General features: G+C 42.1%; 1 protein-coding gene and 1 long non-coding RNA gene across 7 annotated transcripts in view; one reads left to right on the forward strand and one right to left on the reverse strand.

Moving 5' to 3' along the window:
- MITF (melanocyte inducing transcription factor) overlaps nucleotides 1-26,324 on the reverse strand; it is a 654,150-nt gene that overhangs the window by 310,985 nt on the left and 316,841 nt on the right. The window lies entirely within an intron of this gene.
- The window catches only part of LOC138259175 (uncharacterized), a 124,570-nt gene that overhangs the window by 53,388 nt on the left and 44,858 nt on the right, over nucleotides 1-26,324 (forward strand). The window contains exon 3 of the long non-coding RNA XR_011198662.1: nucleotides 1,741-1,803. This is a non-coding gene — a long non-coding RNA (uncharacterized lncRNA). The remainder of the gene's footprint in view (nucleotides 1-1,740; nucleotides 1,804-26,324) is intronic.

The raw sequence follows: 26,324 nt of genomic DNA on the forward strand, positions 1-26,324 counted from the left end.
TTTCCCAGTCACATATCATGTTCTGTGGCCCGAAGCGAAGACAGTTAACTACTTACTCTGTGGGCAGCCATACCCTAAGTAGTATTAATTATTTTTCTTATCTTGAGATCACTTTTAAGGATGCAGCCTCCTTGATCCCATATATCGCTCAACAGAAGGTTAAACTTACTAAAGCAATAGGTACCCTACGAAGCATCCTGCAGCCAAAGGGGGGCGGTTCACTTACTCCACTATAATTCACAGTGCTTCTCTATTGCATTATATGGGACAGGAATCTGGAGCATAGTTAACTGTGAGGCTATACAAAGGGAGGAACATCGCTTCTTTAGGAGGCTACTTTCTGCTGCGCTGCCAACTCCCAGTTTAATTTTGCATAAAGAACTGAGTGGGTCATAATACTCTATCAGAGTACGGCCCGTCCTGTTATGGTTAGCTATGTGGAAAAATTAGGAGACAGACCTCTCCAGAGACATTATATTGGACTGCCTTTAATACAAGGAGGGTTTGCGCATTCCTTGGCTGTGGTATATTAAATCAGAGTTTGTTCAAATTAATTTGCAACATGTTTTTGACTCACCGGAGAATAGTTTTGCTACTCACAAAAAGCATGTGAAACAGGCCTTATATAGCTGGCTGCATTTACAAAGATTTGCAGGGAAATGAACAAACCTACTATTATTGCTTATGGGAATCTTCCCTCATCTTGTCCTCATTCTACTTACCTCTTGCAGGCACGAGGTCGCTGGGAGTGCTAGTTATTATTCTGTTTTAGAGCAGACACTGTTCAATTGTCGCTGTGCTTTCCATTGGGTTATGTGAAAAATCTTGAGGATACATATTGCCCGTGTGATGATACTTCTAGGCCAGTGTTTCCCAACCGTTTGACTTCTGCAGACCCCCACTTTATCATTACTGGAACCCAGGGACCCCCCCACTGAGTCATAACTAGAATTTAAGGACCCCAGTCTAAAGAACAGGCATTCATCAAACACATACACAAATGATAACACATTGTATTTAATTTGCAAACAAATACAAATACAAAAATGAATTTTAATAGGAAGGTTGGAGCTTTTCTGAATTTATTTGAAGCCACACATCGTCCATACTATATTCTGTTTGATGCACCTGCACTGCTCCCACGAATAAATCTGAGGATACTTATGGAATTTGTAGCCTTTAATTTCGAATTCCTTGACATTGGCAGTACATTTTTAAATTTTCAACTGAACATTTATCCACACAGTTTATTAATCTGTTAATATTATTTAATTTTCTAAGTAGTTGGACCCCCTGAGAAGGCTTCGCTAAACCCTCAGCGGTCCACGCCCCACATGTTGGGAACCACTGTTCTAGGCAAACCATGCTGCATTTCACTTTTGTTTGTACATTTTATGGTGTTTATACAAAGCTATTTTTAATACCACTTTTAAGATCAAAATGCAGCGAGTATATGCATTTTAAATCTGCTTTTACCTTTTTCTGCAATTATTAGATGATGAGACCATTTTACAAGCAGGCTCCTTTTTGAGGGTGGCAGTGAAAGCTCTGAGCACAATGTTATGTTCGATAACTTTTTATATTGTGAGGGTGGGGATGTTCTTTTAATATGTAGCACAGTACGCTATGACTTTTATAAAATGTATAGTATTTGTTATGAAACATTTGTTGATGTTTATAAACATTGAATTGAGTGATTAATTGAAATATAGCTTTTTTTCTTCTGTTCCATTTTTCTAGCTTACAGTGACTAGCAGAAAGAACTTGAGTACTTTTTGCATTCCTTAGATAACAGAAGAAAAGGTTAGACTCTTTCTGCATGTTTCTACACATTGAGCTACTACAGCTTTTTTTTTGTTTTTTAAATGACTCGTAGTGAACTGTTTCTACTATATTTTCGCAACAAATATCTAACATATTTAATGCATTTTATTTCACTATAGGTTCGATTTTCATTCTTCATGTTTGCAAACATGCTCTCTCTTTCTGAGGGTGTTTATGCATCAAGGTTTTATGTAGTTTGTGGGAAAGATGATGGTGTGACTATGTATTATATAAGATAAAGTACCCTCTGCTTTACATGATAAGGATATTGCAAAGCACCTCGGAGTTTCCATAACTTTATAAAGGAACTAGGTGTTTGGAGTAGTTTCCCCATATGGTTATGCAATATGGTTACTTGCAATAACCTTATAATGTATAGCAGGTGGTACTTCATCAAATACATATACATATATATATATATATATATATATATATATATATATATATATATATATATATATATATATATGTATACATATACTTTATGAAAAAAAAGGTTAAGGTAACGTTATAGTTACGTGAAAACTTCAGTGGCAATAGAACGTTCTAAACTTAAAAATAAAACAATGGAATTCACCAGTTATAGTTAATGTGGAAACGCCCCCCTTGTTTGCAGTACCCCCCACTTTTTGCCTGATATCTGATGCTTACTTGACTGAGTGTATGCTGGGATCCTGCTAACAAGGCCCAGCACCTGTGTTTTTTCACTAAAACTGTACCATTGTTCCACAATTGGCACACCCCTGGTACACGACTAAGTCCCTTGTAAAAGGTACCAGTAGTACCAAGGGCCCTGTGACCAGGGAGGGTCCCTAAGGGCTGCAGCATACATTGTGCCACCCTAAATGATCCCTCACCAAACACATACACACTGCTAATGCAGCTTGTGTGTGAGTGGTGGGGAGAAAGAGGTAAAGTCGACATGGCATCCCCCTCAAGTTGCCATGCCCACTAACCACTGCCTGTGACACAGGTAAGTCACCCCACTAGCAGGCCTTACAGTCCTAAGGCAGGATGCACTATACTTCAGCTGAGGGCATAGCTGCATGAGCAATATGCCCCTAAAGTGTCTAAGTCCATTCTTGGACATTCTAAGTGCAGTGTGGCAATATTACTTACATGGGCTGGGAGTTTGTCATCATGAACTCCAAAGTTCCATGATGGCTACAATGAAGTCTGGGCAATTTGGTATCTACCTTCTCAGCACAACACACCCACACTGATGCCAGTGTTGTGTTGGATTTATTGTAAAATGCACACAGAGGCCATCTTAGGGATGCCCCCTGTATTTTACCCAATCCTTTAGTGCAGGACTGACCAGTCTGTGCCATTCTGTCACTAAGAGTCAAGTTTTTGACCTCATGGGGTGAGAGCCTTCGTGCTCTCTGAGGCCAGAAACAAAGCCTGCACTGAGTGGAGGTGCTTTCCACCCCCCTCCCCGCAGAAACTGTAACACTTGATGGTGAGCCTCAAAGTCTCAGGCCTCCTGCTACAGTGCCCCAGGGCCCTCCAGCTAGTGGAGATGCCCCCCCCCTGGACAAAGCCCCACTCTTGGATGCAGGTTTGGATGGAAACCTCCGAAAAACAAGGAAGAATGACCACTTCAGCTGGGACCACACCTAAGGTGTCCAGAGCTGAAGTGATCCCCTCCCTGCAGAATCCACCATTTTGGTTTTGAGGACAGGGACCAATAGGTTTAGGTCTGTAGCAACCTCCCTAAAGGCAGTGGACATCAGAAGAGTGTAGTCATCCTCAAGGACAGTAACCATTGGCTACTGCCCCCTGACCCCTGTAATGCCCCTAAATCCAGGTTTTAAGGGCCTCCCTAAACCCAGCTCACCAGATTCCTGGCGACCGCAAGAAGAAGGAAGTAGGACTGCTAAGCTGACCCCCACCAGAGAAGACTGAGAACACCAACTGACTTGGCCACAGCCTTACTGGCATGTCTCCAGCTTCTGAAGCCCTGCTAAAAAAGGTGACGCATCCTGCAGGACCAGCGACCTCTTAAAAGCCTCAAGCCTGCACCCCAGAGGACCAAGATCTCCCATGGACAGCGGCCCTGTCTAGAAAGAAACACCAGCAAAGGACTCCAGAACCGCCCCAGATCCACGTGTCTTGCCCACTCTGCACCTGGCGCCCATGTCCCGTGTCCAGATGGCCCAACCAACTAGAACTGGTCCCCAGGCAATTCTGACCTAGTGTCCACCCTGGGTTGATCGCTTCCTGTCCAACACAGAGATGCCTGCAGCCTAAATACAAAGCACCCCCATGACCGCGAGAGAACCGGATGAAGATACACAACACCCCAAAGTACCACTGCACCCGTAGCCCCCTGGCCTTGGGGAATCCGATTACCTGTCTAGCTGGCGGCCCTCCTCCATGTCCAGCCTTCGGTTTTCAGGAACTGACACCCTGGACCCAGCCTGCAGCATCTTTTGTGACCCCCGGGGTCTGCTTTTTGGAAAGCATTGGGAGTCGGATGCTGTGTTTGAACCCTGCGCCTGGCCGGCCCTGCGCTGCTGAGGGTGTGTGTTTGGTGCTGACCTCTATCCCCCTGGTGCTCCTCTAAACACCCCACGTCTGCCCTCCAAAGACACGGGTACTTACCTGCAAGCAGGCCTGATTTTCAGCACCTCCAGTCAACATAGTAGCCCATGTTATATCTACCTCAAATTTGACCTTTGCACCCGGCCGGCCCTGTGTTGCTGGTGGTGGGTGTTTGAGGTTAACTTGAACCCCAAACTGTGGACATCCTAACCACCAGAGACTGGAACTGTAAGTCTTGTACTTAACGTGAAACTGTGCTAACTTTTCTTCCTCACCTAGAACTGTTTCTGAAAATTATGTGTCAACTTTTAAAATAGATATTTACTATTTTCTCGAAAACCGTTAAACTTGCCAAATTGAAGCAAAGTGGTATTTATACATATGTTGGATACTAATAGCAAATGTTCTTTATTTGCAACAAGAATCTTGTGGTTCTAGAAATAAAGTATATTTTTCCCATATAAACCATTGGTCTGGAGTTAGTCATTGAGTTTGTGCTTCCTTTATTGCCTGTGTGTGTACAACAATTTTTTTTCAATACCCTCTGATAAGCCTAACTGCTGGACCACACTACCTCAAAAGAGAGCATTAGGATTATCAACTTTAGATTCTGTTAAACCTCTGGGAAACCCTTGGACTCTGTGCACACTATATCTCATTTTGAGATAGTATATACAGAGCCAGCTTCCTACAGTTATCTCAAGTAACTATGACTCATACCCCCATGCACAGTCTTGTCATCAGTTATGTCATGTCAGAAGTTGCAGTCTTGTTGTCGCTGATTATGTCCTGAGTGATGTATTATGTGGGGTCATTAGGAGTGCATGCTGAGGGTGCAAGTTATAGTTACTTTAGGGCATGAGTTACAGTTAATGTATTTAGATAAATATAACTGGTGAAAATCAATGGGATTTTGAGTTGAGTTTGAGTTTAAAACATTACATTGTCACAGAAATTTTCACCTAACTATAACATTACTTTAATCTTTATTTTTTCTGTGAAGCTCTAGTTTTTTTTTTAAAGTAATATTTTATTACAATACGTAAAGCCAACCCTCAACCGTGAGAAGGGGTTGGGTACAGGGCCTAGCTGGTCCAGACCCTGGAGAGCAGCCACCAAGCTCACAAATTATGGGACGCTCCTTCAAGCAGCAATAAATAATAATAATTGAGTGGCTCCTGACGCTCATTTCTGATTAACGGTTGGGTACTTGGACACCCTTTTTTATATTTATTGGGGAAGATGGGTATGCATTTCCCTACCTCATCCCCCAAAACTTTAGGACCACGTTCAACAAGGACATTTTTTCAATGAGAAGAGGGAGGGGTGCATTGCCCCCCACTAGACCGTTTAGGGCACCAGCGACCTTTTACCACAGGGCCTTTTTTTAAGGGGGGGCACTGCTCCCCTTCACCAAGCCAGTAGTTGCCCCAGTAGTGGCCCCGAGGACCCCATCCCTCAGGGCCAAAACATACATTTAAAGGGGTAGGGGAACACAGCCCTCCTCCCCAAGCCAATAGTAGGGCAGTGGACCCTATGACCTGGGGCCTTACGTGGTTGCCCCGTGCCACACTATGCTGGGGGCCATGGGAAAGGCCAAGGGTCCCCGCAGCCCCCGCATGCACCCATCCTGGCAACACTCCCACTCGTCGATAGCAGGGATTTTTCTCTGCTCCAGCTGGGTGAGAGCAATCTGAGCTTTCCTGCCACAAGAGCATGGAATGGGAAATACGCCTGCTCCCATGCCGTGGGAGCATTTTAATGCTACTGCCTGGTACGAGCAGGCATGTCTTGTGCTGGCAGGGAAACTGAGTCTCAGGAGTGGGCCACTCGTACACAGTCATTGAGCTGGCCCATAGGGATGAGTCCCTGGGGCCTTAAAAGGCTTGGGAGTGGGGCTGCACATCCCAACTGCCTTTTCAATTATTTTGCTATTCCCAGAGGATGGGGTCTCAGAGGCTGAAAATGGTTTCTGGGGGGTGGGGGAGGGGAGGTTGTGCACTCTCTCCCCCTTTTGCTTTGTTCTTTTAAATATTGATTCTGAGGGATGGACCTCAGGGCCAAGACTGGCTCAGGGATGACTGGTGCCCAACCTCAAAGCAGGACTTACAGAAAAAAAATCAGATTTTTTTTTTATGAAGAGTTTATCCCCAGGAGACGTCCCTCTGGGACCCTGCCCACCAAAATGGTTGGGGAGGCAGGGTACCCCCCCCAACCCTGCCCACAAGTAGATTAAAAAAAATATATATATGTATGATCAGGACCGGGGGCTAATTTTCCAGAGTAGTGTAATGACGGCAGCAGCCAATCAGAGCACTCGCTCCCATGGGCGAGAGGAGGCCTAAAGGTAAAAAAAGACCCTAGGCCAATTTAAAACTATGGGGGTCATTCTGACCCTGGCGGCCGGTGACCGCCAGGGTCACCGACCACGGGAGCACCGCCAACAGGCTGGCGGTGCTCCCAAGGGCATTCTGACCGCGGCGGTTCAGCCGCGGCCAGAAAGGGTAAACCGGCGGTCTCCCGCCGGTTTACCACTGCCCTACAGAATCCTCCATGGCGGCGGAGCGCGCTCCGCCGCCATGGGGATTCTGACACCCCCTGCCGCCATCCTGTTCCTGGCGGATCTCCCGCCAGGAACAGGATGGCGGAAGGGGGTGCCGCGGGGCCCCCGTAAGAGGGCCCCACAAAGTATTTCACTGTCTGCAAAGCAGACACTGAAATACGCGACGGGTGCAACTCCACCCGTCGCACCTTCCCACTACGCCGGCTCAATTCTGAGCCGGCGTCCTCGTGGGAAGGTAGATTTGCCCTGGGCTGGCGGGCGGCCTTTTGGCGGCTGCCCGCCAGCCCAGGGCAAATCTCAAAATACCCTCAGCGGTCTTGCGACCGCGGAGCGGTATTTTGACGGGGGAACATTGGCGGGCGGCCTCCGCCGCCCGCCAATGTTAGAATCACCCCCTATGTTCTTTAAGTTGGGTTCAAAGGACTCCTTCAAGAATACCTTAAACCCAATCATCCAGATCCACAAATATTTTTGCAACCTTAATTTCTCGAAAGCTACTGAACTGATTTACACCAAATCACAAAATCTAGCTTTCTGGTCCAAGATCTGGCTTCCTGACAAATTTGTTGTCATCCTGTTAAGCAGTTTTTGTGTTATTGGTTCAAAAAAGAAAAAAAGAAAAAGGCCTTTTTTCGGCCCCCACTTGTTGGACCACCCAAAAACTTTCCAGAAGTAACTAGTAATCCTCATCATCATCATACTAAAAGAGAATAATAATATGCTGATGTTAATCACACAGTACCTGTGCCTAAACAGGGGCGGGCAATAAGAGCTTCCATGCAGCGTGGGCATGAGCCAGAACAGCCAGGATAGACAGCCCTGCCCAGTCTCTGTCGGGCTATGTTGGGCTAAGACGGGCCCTGGCTTGGCTTGCGCCCGTGCGCTTCCCAAGCTGCAGAAATAGGCAAGAGCTTTTACAGCATGTCTCAGTCAGCAGACCCCTCCTCTGCCAAAGGACGTGCTGGGGAACGTATTTCTACCCAAGCAGGGCTGCAGGGAAAGCAGCAGGTGACGTCTGGTGTCCTGCAGCACTGGAATAGGCAAGCACTTTTACAGAGCTTCTCAGTTAGCCAATCCCTCCGCTGACAAAGGATGTGCTGGGGGACGTAGTCCCACCCAGCAGGGCCGCAGTGAAGCCACAGGGAAAGTAGCAAGTAATGTAAAGAAAAAAAAGAGCACTTTTAATTAAAGTTTTATGAAGATTCATCACAGGATGCCAAAGTTATTAGCAAACCAAAAAAGGTATTTTCTATGGAAGCACAGACTTAACTATAACTACCCAATGGCGACCACCACTGGGTATTTGTTTATATATTATTTTGATCCCATGGCAATCATAATAAATGTGATCTAATAAAACATGCTATTCAGAGCATCTGTACTAATATATGCACATTCTCACATTACTACAGTGCAGGGGTAGCCCCTCCACGTGAGCAGAGGAGTGTCGCCCGCTAAAAAAAATTCCCCAAAAATGTCCCCAGAACTGAAAAATAAAATGGTAATAAACTTTCTTTATTACCATTTTATTTTTCAGCACCCTGTTCTGAACTGTCAGGATGGGATGGGGCTATCACTGCCGAGTGGCAGCAGGGAGCTGTGCACATGTCTCTTTGGCCGGCCGTCTTGCGACAGCCAGCGTGACAAGCGCACTTTAAACTGATCTAACCCACCTGTTATAAGACAGCTGGGTTAGAGAAAGCACAGGCCTCCAGCGCTCTTGTGAGCGCATAGAGAGGCCACTCCCACCAATCCTGATGCTGCTTTCATGCTGGTTACTAGCATGAAAGCAACATCAGGATTTGTTAGTGGTGTTTCTTGTTCCTGCGTTGGAACTTCTGGGAGCAGGAGGACACAGTGAGGAAGACTTCTGAAGGTAAGTGACTTTTTTTAGTTTTATTTTGTAATTGTGTATTTGTATTTTATCTTACTAGACAAATAAACATCTGCCATCCTCCTTGCATACCTTTTTTTTAATGTACACTCGGAAAACAAATGCACCGCATTGGCTGTATCTGCAGATGCGCAAAGTGTAATAAAGCTATTTATTCCCATGGCTGAGGTAGGGCAAGTGCATCATAACCCATTCCAGGCATTGCCTCTCAAGAGCCCTGGACCCTCCCCACTGTGCAATCTGCATTTATACAATACAGACAGACGGCGGAATGCGTGCTGTATCACTTGTCATGGATATTGTACAGCGCTGGAAATCAATGGGCATGTATTTAAAATAGCATTCCTACTTCTGCACACCAGAGGGAGCCGTATATCATATCTTGGTCACGGACGCTTTTGTCTTTTTGCTGAAATATCAATTATAGAGCAGACAAGCACGAGGCGGGTTAAATAGGTTTTAGATTCACATCTTTTACTCAGTGGCCACGCGGAAATCTATCGTGCGTTATGAAAAATTATTAATCAACACGCATAAGGCTACTCATTACAAGTTCCATAGGCTACAGTGCATCATTCTCCTCCCTCTTACCTCTGTGTAGCAAAGGCATTTTCGCGTTTCTGTCATTTTTAAACAATTGAAATGTTCAATCTATTATTCTGAGGGACCCCTATAGCTAACATTCGCTGAATGAAATTGGGCATTGTTTCCATTATGCACATAATTGTGTAGGAAGGACACATTTTCAGCTCTTTTAAAATCCCCTTTTGCATGTAAAGTGTTCCAATGCCAATGAGGCTAGTTTGAGCTCAATACGACCATGAACAAAAAAGAAAAACATAATAAATGTAATCTTAGGAAGCCGAGGTGCCTCTCTTTGCAAGGAATTCTGTAATAGTATACTAAGATGAGACAGGTGTTTGAATAAAAAATGGTTATCCAAAATACAGTATGGCAAGTTGATTTGTAGTTCTGCATAATAGGCCTCTTTCACAAAGTTCAGTTCCTACCAAGTGGGTGTAGATTTGTACTTTTATTGTTTTCGCAAAGGATTACAGTGGCAATCTGAAAATCCTAGAGCAGTCAGATTCCCTGGGCAAAGTAAAAAAAAAAAAAAGTATTTCTTATGTACAATTTACACCAGCCATAAAATGTATGCAGCAGAAACAATGTAGAAACCTACATTTCAACACATTGAATTTATTTTCTCTACAAAACAAATGGCGTTACTTTGTTTGGAATCCATATACCCTTGGCCTCCACTGGATATAGGGAGTTTTTTGCTCTTTCCTACTCAGGAAAAGGTATTGATATACAAGAATACTTTGTTGTGTGCGCTTCCAAGGTGAGATCGTGAATTAATATGTACTAAATTAGGATTTTTTGTGTGCCCTACATTTTACATGACCATTTTCCTCTTATACACCGAGACGACCACATTCCTGCCCGTGCTCCCACAAGTGCAGGCCATTTCCCATATTGTAAATACAGTGGCCTAGTGGGTACAATTCAACCAGTCCCGAATATGTGAATCAAGATGCTGAACGTAGTCTCCCAAAGCTGCTTTTTTGCGCACATACGTCTAGTTAGAAACGCAAAAATGTTTTGTGAATAGGGCCCAAAGTCACAAAAAATAGGACTTTTCTTTGAAATTTTTGTTTACCAGAATTATCCTTTGTGGAATAAAGCCTTAGACCTCATGAAACACTTCATCAAATGGCGGGATGTAGCCGAGCCCTGGAAAACCCCTTAGAAATAATGGACTTTCTGACTATCCATTTGATAAACTCGTAAAGAAATTAAACATATAGAAACATCGTCTGTATTTCCAAACGAAAACAGGCCTCCACCCATGACGTGGAACATATCTAACCAAACCAAAGCACACAAATCCCTTCTGAACAACTGAACTGTACAAACTAATCACAACGAATGCTTTGTGCGTATCTCACTTCCGCTGGTTAAAGAGTTCGTTATAGCTGTTATGGGCCAAAATATTTGCACATTACATGCCCATTCCATGTCCCACTAATAAATTAAACAGTAAAAAGCCAGTCATGGAAAGGGAGGCATGGACACACTAGGATGTTATAATGAATAAACCATTCAGACCTTACGTTTGTGCAGAACAATGAAGCCCTTAAGAAGAACATTCTCTAAGCTACTAAACCAGTCACTGTAGCGAACAGAAAAAAATCTATTAAAAATTGCTGATGTCAAATATATCAACAGCTTACCATGACAAGCTGTAAGTAAGTTTATTTGCAATGGTTGAAATGAACAGCTGGAACCTAGCAGTTTTCGTTACAACAGGCAATGCCAAAACCAGGTGTTTTTTTTAGGTCTGGCCTAGAAGCAACTGTACAAGTCGAGCAGCCTCGGTAAATACAAAAATAAAAAAAAACACTTATCTACATAAGCACACACAGGGCTTTGGATCAGGGCTCTTCATGCACTTGTCTGTTCAACTGTCATTCACATTTTGATTCCACCTGCCACAGCTTGGAGAAATGGATCAGCCAATGTCAGCCACTGACTGCGAGTGACTGCGTTTGTACTAGTAACATGTGCAAGTCTGCCTAAAAGTAAGTGTCTAATACTGCCAGGGCCGTTCGGCCAATTTGTTTATTAGTATGCCATTGTATTCTTTATGCTTTTAAGGTCTGGATTGACAGTACAGCTCCCTTCAAGGCCTATTATTACCACTTTTTTAAAATCTACATAATGGGCTGTGGCTCTGCCCAACGGTGTATTTCTCATTCAGTTCGTGCTAGTGACTGATTTGTGTATGTCTCCTGTTCACACTAGCATGAGGGATTATTCTACATCTCAAAAGTACTCTGCACCATATTTGTAAAATTATTTATCTTACAGATACATTATACACATTGTTTTAGGATCTGAAACAGGCTTTTTCATTTTTTTAGGCAGGACTTAAAATGCAAACCACATCTATTTGCTTTGCCAATGCCTATTTTTTACCCTTGTGTGTTTAAAATATATGCTCAGGTTATAATACAAAACCAATAGTACAATTCTTGCACAAATAACACTCATTTTTCCATGATATGCATCAAAACTAAAAAAAGGTTTCTATACCTGTTCTAAGGACACCTACTTGTAAGGAGAGGCCACTTGAACATTATACTGAAATTAAGTATATATTCACTGAATATACTTTTGCATTTAACATGTTATTGCAGCATACGCCACCACTTTAGGGGTAGGCATATTTTTTTCTTCTTTTTATTTTTGTGACATATGCTTGCAACAAAAAAATAACTATCGAACCATCTCATCAATGATGGCCTACTGCCTTTTAGACAAAGCAGCTCGCTTTTTTGTAGTGAAAGAATTTATCCAAGTCACGGTAATACATACAATTAATTTAACACACATATGGATGGGGGTTTGGACTGTATGGTGCACTAAGACAAATAGCAGATACAGCAGAGACACTAGCAGTGAAAGCTCTACATGCACAAAATAAAAGTACAATACAGCTTGGGGTGCAGCTGTACAAGCATCACATATCCCCACACATATGAACACGCAGAAAAGGTAATGTGTAGCAAGCCGAGCAGGGGGACATGCATACAGGTAAATACAGCACAGGAAAAAACAGTACAAATGTCACACTTACACACACACTGAGGAAGGTACAGCATGGAATGTAGAAGTGCAAGCATCCTGCGTATGCACACACAAACGTACAGAACAGCATAGGAAGCAGAAGTGCAACTGCCTTACAAAGACAGACTCATACAAAGAAAAGGTGTAGCACAACATTGGAAGCAGTACTGTAAGTGCCACAGCTACACACAGGTCACTGTACAGCATGGGGAGCAACAGTTTAACCTTCATTCTTGCTCATAGGTGCACATGGGCACCCACAAAGGTACAGTGCAGTACGAGAAGCAGCAATGCAACTAATAAACACACACACACGCAGGTAAGATACACCTTGGAAAGAAGTAGTGCAAGCTTCACACACACATATATACAAGTACACTCATACACAGAAAAGAACAGCACAGCAAGGGTGGCAGACGTACAAGATTAGGTCATGCAATAATCACTTAAACAACTGCTTCAGCATGTGGTGTGGGTGAAAAGTGAATTCAGTTCTAAAGAGGCTGAAGAGTATTTTGTGCAGAGGGAGTCAGGGACAAAGAGGTGAGAAAGGACTACAAAGGGCAAAAGGAGTCACCAGGAGACCAGGGGAAAAGCAGTGAGCTATGGACATCAGGGAAGCATGCGCACAGGCAGGGAAGCACAGGTTGTACAATTAGGTGGGCATGGGGAGGGAGCCACAGTGCGTGATGCCACGAAAGTAACGTGGTGTCAGGTATCACAAATAGGGGAACCTAAGAGAGAAGACTATGACAGAATGCAAGTGCAGGAGGTGTTAGATGATAAGGAGGTGAGTGTGGCGGGGGTGCACGACACAGGAGACGCACTGGGAAGCATGTTACAGTCGTGTAAATAACAGCATGATGAAAGAGTGTCGGGATGCACAGAGTAGGCACGAGCAGGGCTAGTCAATGGTTACACATGAGGTGCAGAGGTTGTGGGAGGTGAAGGTGACACAGCCAACATGCCAATACCAAAATCTCAGTCTTCAAGCAGTGTTTATCAGGAGCAGCTCCTCTGTGAGAGCAGAGAAGCATCGCTCCACTAAAAAAATGCCCCAAGCAGCTGAAAAATAAAATGGTAATAATGTTTATTTATTGCCATTTTATTTTTCAGTAGCCCGACCTGAACTGAGTGTCAGGGCGAGGAGGGGCAAGATCTGCATTTATGTTTTAAAGTGCACATGTCCCTTTGGACGGCCGTCTTGCAACGGCCAGCCAGACATACATGTTTTAAACTTATCTAACCTAGCTGTCTTAGACAACTGGGTTAGAGAAAGCACAGGCCTCCAGTGCTCTTTAGAGTGATGAGAGAGGCTACTCCCTCCAATCCGGACGCTCTATTTATGCTGTTTAACAGCAAGAGAGCAGCACCAGGATTGGGTAGTGCAGTTTCCTGGGTCAGGAGCTTCGAGGAGAGAAGACACCCAAGCGCGGAGGACGTTGTGGCAAGGCAGGAAGGTAAGTGCCATTTTTAATTATTATTTTAATGTCACCCGTGTTTTGCCCACTGCACCACTCCAAATACATGCCAGCCACCACTGGTGTTTATAATTAAAGGGCCTAATATGTGCTCAGCGTTATGTGGATACTAACAAATTATGCCTAAATTGTAACTCGTAAGATAGCTCAGTAGGTTAATGGGCCCACTACTGTAGTCATTTACAACTTACAGCTCACAGGTTCAAAATCTCTAGTAAAAGTATCCTTTTTCCAGCAAATCAATGGGAAGGTTTTCAACTCTGAATTAAGATTAGGTAACAGATCTCTGCACCACATGAACACAAGTTAGTACACCTAATGTATTTCTTTAGTACCGATGGGACTGACATTTTGAGATACACCAATGTATTACATATCCAGGTGGAAAAAAATATTTTTTGTGAAGCGCCTAGTAGGACTACCCCACTCTACTCCACTGTTTATTAAGTATGAGGAGTTGGGCCTGAAAAATTTGATAAAAGTGGCATCTTTCGTATTATTGGTTTTCTTTTCAAGTAATTGTGCAGTCAATTTTGGACTTTACCACAGCTTTGTCACCATAAGCAAATCAGACCTACTACGTTGAGTGTAAGCTGTCCCCCAAGGCATCCACAAGGTACACAGTAATAAAATTACAAATATGTACAAGGTTACGCTTGTCAAAACAATATAAAGTCCTTCTTAAAAGGGCCTGATAAGTGTTATCATAGTGCAAATCTTCTATTCTTGCAGTTTGTTAGAGTAGGGCACCAATATCAAAACCCTTGTCTACTATGGTAATCTTTAAGATTCTGTGTATGGACATTCCCGCCCAGAGACTTTTCCATAGTGTATTAAAAATCTACCATTAAAATTAAAAATCTAGAGCTTGTAATACCTGGTTTCATAACGAGCAAGGCAGGCCTACTGCTTTTTCTGATAAATTTCCACAATAAACAAATTAAGCTTACAGAGTCTGACGTAACTTTTCTCTACAATAAGGCTTGCAAGCCTTTAAATCATTGGTATTGGCAACACAACCAAAAGTGGGTAACTGAATGGCAGATAACCTGGCAACCATGAGACAGTTATAAAATTATTTATATGTACAAAATTACAATTAGCCAAACAGCATACAACACCTGACAAGGATTATCACAGTGAAAGTCTTCAACTCCAAATGTTTGCCAGGAGAGGTGACCAATACCAAAACCCTTTCCTACTACAGCAATCTGTCAAATTAAGTGTAACAAAATACCAGTCTACAGCTGGTAATGCAGGTTAATAACACTCTACCATTAAATGCCTACTGACTTTAACAAATGCTTTTCACAAAAAATAAGCCAGACCGACTACCTATGTCATTACTTTTCATGATAAACAGATCAAAGCCTATGCCATCAGAAATACTTTCCCATTAAACTAAAAAGGCCTGGCTTAATCGTTGGCTTGTCACCATAACGAGCTCACACCTAACGAGAATGACAGGAAAGCAAGTCTTCAACCCTCATGGTTTACTAGATGGAGTAACAAGAACCAAAACCCTTCCCTACTATGTTAACGCGTAAGGTTCCATGTAACAAAACACCTCTCTGCAGGCATTACTGAAGAGTATTGCAATACATCCTAAATGCCTATTGACTTTAACATATGTTTTTCCCTATAAATATCACATGTACAACAATGTTCAAGAAGGAAATATTAAAGAAAACTTTACTACCAAATTTAGTACATTTCCACACACTGGAATTGTCTGTTCATTTATGAGGATATTAACAATTAAATCTAGAAATCTTAAACATTGCTTATGATAGCAGGTCATTGTATAATTCCTGCAAATGCACTACATTTTCTTGATGTTTCCCTCTGGAATATTGTTCTACATATGGCATTTACTACCCTAGTTTCACGTGAATAGAGAGTGTCCTTTTCATTTTTTTTATTTCACAATAACTACTTCAGTTTAACTGCATTTATCATAATGTTTCATAATAAACCGATCAGCCCAAGATCCTTCATTGTTGGCCTCCCACCATATTTAACACAGTACTGCTGCACTGGGCATGCGCTTTCCCACAGAGTAAAAGGTAAGATAAAAGCACAACTTTTCAGTGGAAGCACAAAATTCCTGCCCAAGTAAATGCTGCCCTCAAGGTAATCAAAATGTGGGTGGCGTCTGAGTACCTCTCTCAGTAGTACTTCAGAAAGCTCATTTTCCATTGTTCACACAATTGGTAACAGCTTCACTGTCAAGCCAGACCTAAAAATCAATGAGTACAGGTATCAAATAACTGGGTTCTCTAACATACAGCAGCTGGAGAGTAAATAGCTCTTCCCACTTAATGCAGGTGCGTGGGGGCTGAGGGGAGGGTTTGGTACATGGCAGTTAGAGAAGCTGCGTCTACCATGCTTAAGATGCATTGGAGAGTACTTCTTGTCCCAGCCTTTAGCGACAGGCAGAAACCCTCTGCAACAGGAACAAAATCAGTGACCATACCTGCCCCACTGGAGATTAAAGTTGAGGAGAAAGGCTATTGTAGTGCACATTTTAAGACCTGCAGCCATTGCAAATGGTAAACAAAATCAAGATTAAATGATTCTTTCTCATTTTCCTCTGGGCAGCATCGTCCTACATTCTCATAAGGATTGTAACACTGTACCCCTCTCTTTTCCCAAATGAAACTTCTTTATAACAACATGACTTGGATTTAAAAATCTGGCATTATAGTTGTTATCCTCACAGAATATGGCTGTCGTTCGCCATGCTTACATTCAGCACATGGCAAATTAACACTGCTCAAGTCATTTACTGATGCTGCCTGCAGAGGCCAATAAGGAGTCTCTCTCGCAAGCATCATTCCGTTTAATGTCATTGCGGCAGCCATGCGATGTGTGCGTTTTTCTTCCAGTCCACCCCACCCATTCATAATTGTAGGCCACGGTCACTTGATCACCTCAAAATAACGCTCCTGGCAAAGCTTTGTTGCACTGAGGGATCATTTTGCTTTTCTGCTTCAGACACCAAACATGACTGCAGGGATCAACATGCGCTCGGTGGTTACAACCATATACTTGTCCAAGCGGAAAGGGTTCCAAGGAGGTGTTGACTTACTTCAAAGTGATCCTTCTTGTACTAACTGTTGATGCTTTAAAGAAATCTCAAGATACTCGTGAGGCACATCAGTGAAAAAAGTTTGCTATTTATATGTATACTGTGTAGAGGCATTAAGTACCACAAACCGTACAGGGGCTCCAGCTTTGAGAGCTGCGGAAAGGTACTATATAGCAAGGTATGATATCTCCGAGGTTACAAATCTACGGAAATAGGCATTTCATAAAATAGTACATTAGAAACAGCACAATTTAAACTACATGACAATTATCTGTTTCTCTGGAGTAATATGAGCACAGTTGTAATCAACTAGGCAAATTTATTTTGTGGGTATATTGTATACTGCACATTTTTACGTTGAGTGCGCAAGCACATTGACCCGTTTTAAGTATTGTGGGCTTTTACCCACACCCACTGCACGCCCTTCACTTTCACTCATTCCTGGGTATGACTTTCAAAAAGCCTTTGTTATCATTTGTAAATTCTTTATGTTTGTCCCTCCTTGGGGCAGTTTTGTTACCGCCTTGCAGACTGCCCTTTTACATGGATAACTGCACATTTGCCGATACATTTGACTGCGAGCGAACTACTTTTTCTTTTTGTGTCTCTCCTTCAAGCTCATAGCAGCCATAGCACTTTGAATCGGCTCACTTATGTCAACTGTTTTACTTTTACTTTTTATTTTCAATTTAACTGCCAAGAAAAGTCCAGTTAGGAATTTACAACGCTAATAACTCTAACTCAAGCAAATGCGAGATCCACTGCATTCCAAAGGCTTGTTTTAAACTATTGAGGTTCAGACACTCTCCCAAGCAGTGGGAAACCGTGTAGGGAAGATTGAGATCTGTAGGTGTTGCGCTATCTGTAAAATGGAAACTTGGGAGGTCTTTATTTGGCAAAACTGAGGGAACCCAATAGTAAATTTATCAGGTAGCATCAAGGAGGACTGTGCTGTAAACGCAAGTATTAGCGTGGCACCAACTTTTGTTTATGATTTGTTTATTAAACGATTCTGAGATCTTCAGTAGTGAATACATTACAAGCGAAAGAATTATATTTGAACAATTTTGGAGGTGCATCAAGGATGTACGGTGTCCTTTGAACATCAGCAAGATCTAAAGAAACACTTCAATTGCAAAGCCTGGAATCTCAGCCTGCCCTTTTACAATTCATTTTTCCAGTTCTTAAGATTTGCTTGAAAGAAGAAACATACATCTTGATCAGAACTTAATTTGTGCCGCTGTTTGCAGGCGCTCAGGTTCTAAATTACTTCTCAAGATCTGACAGCCCACCACATGATACTATTGTCTGTTTTTCAGCAGACCACATAAACGGAGTGTTTAACAATATCCAATAAAAACTAATATTACGTAGTTCATTCTTACAGATTTAGGGAATATGAATAGCCCAAATTGATACATTTGTTGGAGTGTGATGGTTCATGGGTAGCTCGGCACTGGCAATTTAGCAGCGCCGGCAGAGGTGGTGGGAGGTGCAGGCCTCCCGTTAAATATTTTGGGCCCTGGCACTTATTTTTTAATTTACTAACTAAGCACTGCTGCTAGTCAAAAAGAACCTCAAGATCCAGACCTTACAAAATGTAATAGCCTTACAGCACAACCATCAGAGGGCAGCAAAAAACACTGTAATGTAGCATGGAGCTGCAAACACGCCATCATTTGAGGAGATTAATGGTACCATGTGCACCATTCATGTCAAGTTTGTGTCTTGTCGAATGCTGTCCTCCTACCCTTCTTCAGCCCCTTTTCTCTGCTTTTCACCATACACGTCTCCCATCTACACTCTCCTGTTATTTTATTCGATTTACCCTTCTTTCATTCACCACTGTACCATATTTAGAACTTTCCTCACTTTAGCTCTCTTCCCTCTCTCAACTGTGATTTAATGTATTTGCTGACTTATATTTTACCTACCATCCTAGTCATTGCTACCGTCATTTACCTAATCTGACAATTATTGTGTCAAACGCTAAACACTACGAGACAGTCAAGACATGACTGAGGTGCTTGAGAGGGAAAAACCAATATTAAATTTGCAGCTAAAATATATGCAGTATAAAACACCGCAAAGAAGTCACCGGATTTAAGGGAGATTAACAGGGAGCATCTACAAGGAAACGTAGTGTGTGTAAAATTAAGAGTATATTGTTAGGGAGACAAAACGTCTTAGGGGCTTGAGTAGCGTTTATTGCTTAGAAGAAATTTTGAGAAAATGTTTTTTTCCAATTGTACCTTCGTTTTTTCACATTAGGAAAATGAGCTTACATTTTGCAATGGTGTTCAGCAGTCACTTTAAAAAGGGTCATTTTTACAACGGGTATTGTACAATGGATATTTTATTTACTTCAGGCAATATTCAAGTACAAAAGGCTGGATTTTATCTCCTTGCTCCAGCCTTACTCTACCCTTGAACATTTCTTAACGCCCCACACTTCGACGGGAACATGACTCGGAGACAAGCAGCTGGTTCAAGGTCCTGTGGCAGCTCTTAATGTGGTTGTGCGAAGGGTACCTGTCTGTTCATGTTTTACTGCGCTCTTTTTTGCTCTGCTGGAAATTTGTGATTCGGGTTAGTGTCGCTGTACAGAATATGCTGATATAGTTAATAGTGCCAGACGGAGTCTGGGCCTGTCCACTGCACAGAACAATACACATATGAAGACGGCCACCCTGAGGACCTTTCAATCATATGCAAATCGACTAGGTCAAGTAATATTTCTATTGTAGAAATAACTTCCAGGTCATAATTAAACATAGAAATATTCAAATATGAAAATTATAAATTATTATCTGTGGTGCTTTGGGAATAAAATATGGAAAGAAAACACTGAGGTAGTGTAATGTAGATGTGATTTTATTCATGTTCAAATTATCGTGAGAGCCAATTCACATTCTAACAATAAAATCTGCCTCCAAAAATAACATCCACAAATGGGGCCTGAAAATGTTGAAAAGGTCAAAAAGCAGCAGACAAGACCCAGCATTGTAAAACTGCAGTATCAGCTGCAGCCAGGAGTAAAACAAAAACAAAAACAATCATCAAAGCAAAGCAGTGTATGGATTCGAAACCATGAAGAGGCAATGACCTTCAAATGAACTCCATGTCAAGCAGTAGCAGGTACTAGCAACAGTGGGACAAAGAGCTGGTATACAAGCTTTCAGCAGTGTACAGGGACATCTCTTTTAGCAGGCCTATTATGTACAAATCTATGAAACGGTAACAGCCATGGATCAAGGCTTTGAATAAAAGCACACTCAATTGTACACTACAATCCGTATAATTTGCGGTTATTTTATGGTATATCATGTATATTTTTTTGGGGGTTAAATGCATGCATTTGTAATAAACGAAACAAATAACATATGACTTGTATGCCACAGAAATAATTTTGTGGTCCTATGCATTTATTATTTGTTATTAGCCGTGGGGGTGTGCAAAGTCAAACAAATTGCAATATTGCAATTTGTTTTAAAAAACTTTGCTACCCATCACTGCAGTGGTTAACTATACAGGACAGAACATGCTTCCTTTGCTCCTTCCACTCTCCCCTGCCAACTGTTAGGAGCCAGCCTGAGCTTTCCCATGTGTGGCAGCCCACCACGCACTATCCCTCAACTACAGGCAACCACTGCAACCCTCGCGGCACTGTTAGGAGATGGGAGGTTTGAAGCTCGTGCAATATTGTTTCCTTTTCATGAGGTCCTTCCCAAGTCCCCGCAGGTGCCACCAAAAACTAACTTGCAGTAGTAGTGTCTGGTTTAACTACACCTTAGGTAAATTCAGAAGACTTTGACCACTTTTGCCTTGACAACGTTTCCCAAATGTATGCGCCTTTGGAAATCCTTAGCCTAGCGGCAGTTTTCACTTGCTCACAACATTTTAAACGTTGTCAAGTTATAAAAGTAGACATCACTAAGAAACATTTAATCCATGTTTCTATATAGCAACTCTAGGTCTTCCCTCAGTACTTACATTCCGTGTCCTCTAACTTATTACTAATTCTGCTTGATTCGTCTGAATCTCACTATTTAATCCTTTTGTACAGCACTGCCATGCAACAAGGTTTGCTCTATTTCGGTAACCATATACCTAACTCTGTTCTCCTAAGCTCATAGGAGACAACCTCAAAAATGTGGTCAAGAAAAGAAACCAGGAACTGTTTTAAGATGACTTCTAAATGAGATATACATCATCAATCCAAATCATAATATAAATCTGAGTTATATCTAAAGATGGTACCACACACTTAAAAAGCATGCAATAACCTGACTAAAATTTGTTAAAATGCAGCATACAATAACCGGAGTTAAATTTGTTAAAATGAGGTACCTCTACAACATGTTGCTTCACCCAAACTAGACACTTTTAGCTAGAATTGCTGTTGGTATGCCAAGGTTTTGGGGAGAATGGACAAAAAAATCAATTTTAAGTCTCAGTAGGATTTGCTGATTTTCTTTTTGAATAAACCTCCACTCAGTTTTCAATGGTCATCAAACAAAACTGTGATGAGGTGCCTTTTGCTTAAAAAAGAAGGAAAATGTTTTTTACCAATACTATTTATCCGTGTTTAAGCATCAACACCATGATAACACAGTGCAAGATGCTTACCTCCACAACCTTCCCCCTGTAAAACTACAATATCTATCTCCCCTCACCAAAGTGTAAACCTATTTCCTCACTTTCCATATTTTCACTGACACTATGTTAGAATTCCACATTATACTACTTCTCGAACCAGACAAAGATACAACACTGTGTACCTCTTTTAGCCTATATCTCATGGCTGCCATCTAAAGGCAGTCGAGAGAATCAGGCCATTCTTCTGATCACAGCGACACTGCTAGAATTTTGAAACATTTTAAATTGCAAGACACTGTTTCCCAGATATCCTTTTCCACCTGTGTCTTTAATTCATAAACCACATTCCAGGCCTTTCTTCCTCACCCTCCCCGGGACCTCTGACCCAGGATTTTCTACTTGGAACGCAGGAGACTGCCCCACCTAAAAGATTTTTTCGATGGTGGCAACACTCATTCCCAGGAAACCTTAATTGAAAAATCGGCCCTGGCCAGTGACAAGTCACCTAACACAAGCTTTCGTAAACTCCACACATACCTTAGTAGGGATGAAACACAGGTGGAATACTTTTAAGCACCAATGTACAGCATAGGGATATATCTTAACTATATAAATATATACTTGCACTCGATCGCCACCTGAAACTCTCTTATGTCAGACTTTGGGAAAACGTCATGGGGCATGTCAATGCCCATGTCATTTGGAGGTCAAATTGCAGACGGGCAACATGCTCATTCATACCTGTGTATCCAACACAGAGGTAGTGTTTATAAGCTGCTAACCAGATAGTACCTCATCCCTACACGGCTCAATGCTATGTTTGGCAGCTCAGATACCTTCTGAAAGTGCTGCAGGGAATGGGACATATCCATTCATACATGGAGGTCCTGTTCACATATTCAAACTCTTTGGCGAGAGATTCATGCTCAAAAACAATCAATAACATATATTACCCTCCTGGAAGACCCAACTATGGTCCTTCTTAGCCACCCATGAGCCCAAGGAATATATTCATTGACTTCCCCAATGGGAAAATCGATAACCCATCTCCTACAGGGTGCAAGACTCAGAAAAGCTCCTCAATGGAAACACCCATCGACACCCTCAGTCAATTTATAGTGGAGGTGAGTCTGTTCTATATATGCTATAGGACACCTTACAGCACTGGTCCACGACTGCATTCACTAATGTGAGAAAACCTGGCATGCCTTCCTAACATATGTGAAAAGGGAACGTGGATGCTACCCACAGTAGTTAAACCAATCCTACGCCACACCAGCATTTGTGAGCTACCTAGATGAGAAGACGAGAATATTTAATTGTCTTTACATCCTGCCTAACGGTCACTGAACTAAGACATTGGATAAGTAAATGACTTCTTTGGTGCTATCCCAGTGTTTAAAATTGTCCATTTTCTTTTTATTATAATATTACCATGTAGCCCACAGGACAATGTCGCGTGTTATGCTCCTTTATATTTATTTACGCCCCCTTTTTGTTTCCTTATCTGAAAATCTCAAATAAAGCGGTGAAAAAGAAAAAAAAAAGGTGGAAAATGGGTTTGACGACCAAAGGTAAGTAGCATGTGCGTCTGCTTTCATTAAGCTCTGAAGCCTGCTGGGTCACCTCTTAGTGCGTGCCACTGCCAGTGCGCACTTATACCCTGTGAGTTGAATGCGGAAGCAGTAGAAATATGTTGTTTTTCAGGCCTCTCACGGTCTCCGCAGCTTATACATAATCTCTTATATCTAACTCACAAAGGTTAGTATGGAGTGCTGCAAGATCTGCCCCCTTTAAATATAAAGAAAAAAAATCAAACCTTTATTTTACAAACCACATCACCCAAACATATTCAATGGTTAGAGAAACGATATCACCATTACTCCACCAAAAACCTTAGTGGCTGGGAAGGCTCTAGCATCAGATAAGGTATGTGCACATGCTGTATCCGTTTCTGACCCTAGTAGTCGAGACTGGCAGCTTACAGCTTCTTTTTCTGTTTTTCATAAGTTCTGGGGAACAGTAGAGTTTGGAACCCTGTGTCCTCTATTGCGCCCCACATGTGCTGGCAATTAGGCCCACAAATGTGGCCAGGTCTATGCACTTGTGGATTTAATGGAACACCCAGGCAAGCTGCCTAGGCTCAGATTTACAGTAATGGTAGCTAAGGTCATGCTTCAATGAGTAAGCAGTGGACAGATTAGGCCCCAACTACAGCAAAACAGGAAACCAGGCATAAGGAATTAATTAGAACCTAGACTACAAACAACGTTAAACACTGCTGTATGAAAATTCAGACCTAAAACCACATTATATGTGGCTACAAGATCCATCAACAACATGGCTGACAACAGGCCAGTGTAATGGTTGCAATACCAAAAACCCCTGCAGCGCAGTTTCCAGGGATAATCCATGAAGTAATTCTCAATTATGTTAAATTGAGGAGTTTGAAGGTATAAGATCTGTCTCACCATAAAGTACCACTATTGGGAAAACCTTCACCGTATAAACTATGTAACTTACGTTAGTCAAGTCAGAAGAATGTTCAATGTCCCATTCTCTGGACCTAAGCCTTTGGAATCTTGTATTAGTTAAACCCACAATCGCAAACATTTAGTCTACCCACAGGAATCTAGAGCACCAAGACGTATACGAACTGCCAAACTAATTGCACTGTACAAAAAAACGGTAACCTAACATTAGAGCCACTATTTAACCATGGACGCCATGCTCCAGTGATACAAACGCAGTGCCAAGCCTTTCTTTGGAATGTGACACTGTCCCTGCTTTGGGACTCTGCCAGGACTCTGATACGATTCCTGACATGCAGTGTTTGACCGCCTGTCTGCCAGGACAGGCTGATCTGTGGTATGGACAAAACTATTTCGGTAAAGCACACTTTTTCTGTGGGAAATGCGCACAGTTCTAGTGTTACACCAAGAAGCTAACTTCAGTGAATCTCCCAAAGAAGGTATCTAAATTTACACTTGCCAAGAAAACTTTTGATCTGCATATGTTTTCTCCAGTCACCTACACTAATTCCTACCAAATGGTATTGGTATTTGGTGTGTGAATGAAGTTTTTGCAAACCTCAGTAGGAAAAGAAAGTCTGATTTGGTGCCTTTAACAGTCGTTATTGTGGGCTGTGTTAAGCTGCTGAACACTCTTGTATGCTGTGCACTTATCAACTCCTTACTGCATAAGATTAACTGTGCAATGGAGAGTACAGGATGTTCATCTCTCTGGTGTGCCAAACACATTCTGAAGGCTGAGGACAAGGGTGGAGCCACAAATACAACAGGGATTCAGAAATGTTGTCTAGATCAAGAGAACAAATCTCATTCAGAACGGTACTACTAATGGGAAAGAATAGTGACCAGGACTGGCGACCTCAGAAGCTTCAGGCCAACACTGAATTGCAGCCTGCACCTGTTGCAGGAACAGGAAAGCTTTCAGTGCATTCCTGAGTTGGTGGGCAGAAAAGGCGGTCTTACTTACAACTCAAGATTGTTCTAGGGAAGGAAGCTAAAATAATACATTAAAAGGTAAAGTTAAGAGATGGCCTTGTTTCCTTTCAGACAGTCCCAATGGCCTGATTTGCATGCAATCTGCAAACTATACTTTAGCAAATGTATTTGTGATGTCATAAATAATCGTCAGTTGTGTAGGGTGTATCTCTCCTATGAGTAAAAAGGGCCTCCTCTGAGAAGACAGAGATGCACCTTTCGTTGGGATCAAGGATCTGTGTTTGCACCATCAGGAATTTTTTGAAAGAAGGAGTTCAGGTAAACTTCTGCAGACCTTTAAAAATCTATGGCAACCTTGGAAACTTGTACTGAACGTCATGGCAGTTTGAGTTGGTTTAAGAGTTGATGGGAACACTAAAAGGGCAGCCCTATTTGAGAAAGACCAAATGCTACACAAGCAGAACTCACACAGGGCTATTATGTTTTCCATAGGGTGCACAGTGTGACACCCTGACCTCCATTTCTAAAGCTAGTGAAAAAATCCTTTGGAGTGAGGGCACGTGTATTACTCTTGATCCAAAAAACTTCTACTATAAGTGTCAAGGCGAGCTGGATAGATGCTGCATTAAAAAACCTAGCAAGGAAATAAAGACTGCAAAGCCTACCAACCTGGTTCAAGCATCTGATAAGTATTCCTCTGTATTAGTTTGTACTGCAATGCCTTATTATTGTATGCATTCTTCATCAACCATATGAGGAGCAATGCAATCCTACAATAAGATGTTGCCTTACTGTTCTGCGTGTAGCCTTCGCTTTGCCTCTTCCTCTCTTAAACCGCCCCACTTCTCTCTTTGGGCTCCATTCTCTCCCAAAGTTTATATCAGTAGTACAATTAAATTTTCCATTGTATATTTAACTTGTACTCGGGCTTTACATGTCGATAGCTAATTCATACATATTTATTATTAAATCAAAAGGTAACATTTATCACAATAACATTGTATATTGAAATAGTGGATGTTTATTTGTGCATTTTATCTCTATTTCTTTAGTCTTTTTCATTGGATTATTTCAATTATGTCATTAAGGCCTTTTTATTGTCTTCTCGCTCACAATTCAATAAAACAATTTAACTGAAAGTGCCTCCCAAGCTGTTCTATATTTCTTCACAAAGGAACAGTCGGGCCAACAAAGACACAGGAGGAGACAGGAAGCTATACACTGT

Source organism: Pleurodeles waltl, chromosome 9, assembly GCF_031143425.1.
Source record: "Pleurodeles waltl isolate 20211129_DDA chromosome 9, aPleWal1.hap1.20221129, whole genome shotgun sequence".
Taxonomy (NCBI): Eukaryota; Metazoa; Chordata; class Amphibia; order Caudata; family Salamandridae; genus Pleurodeles; species Pleurodeles waltl.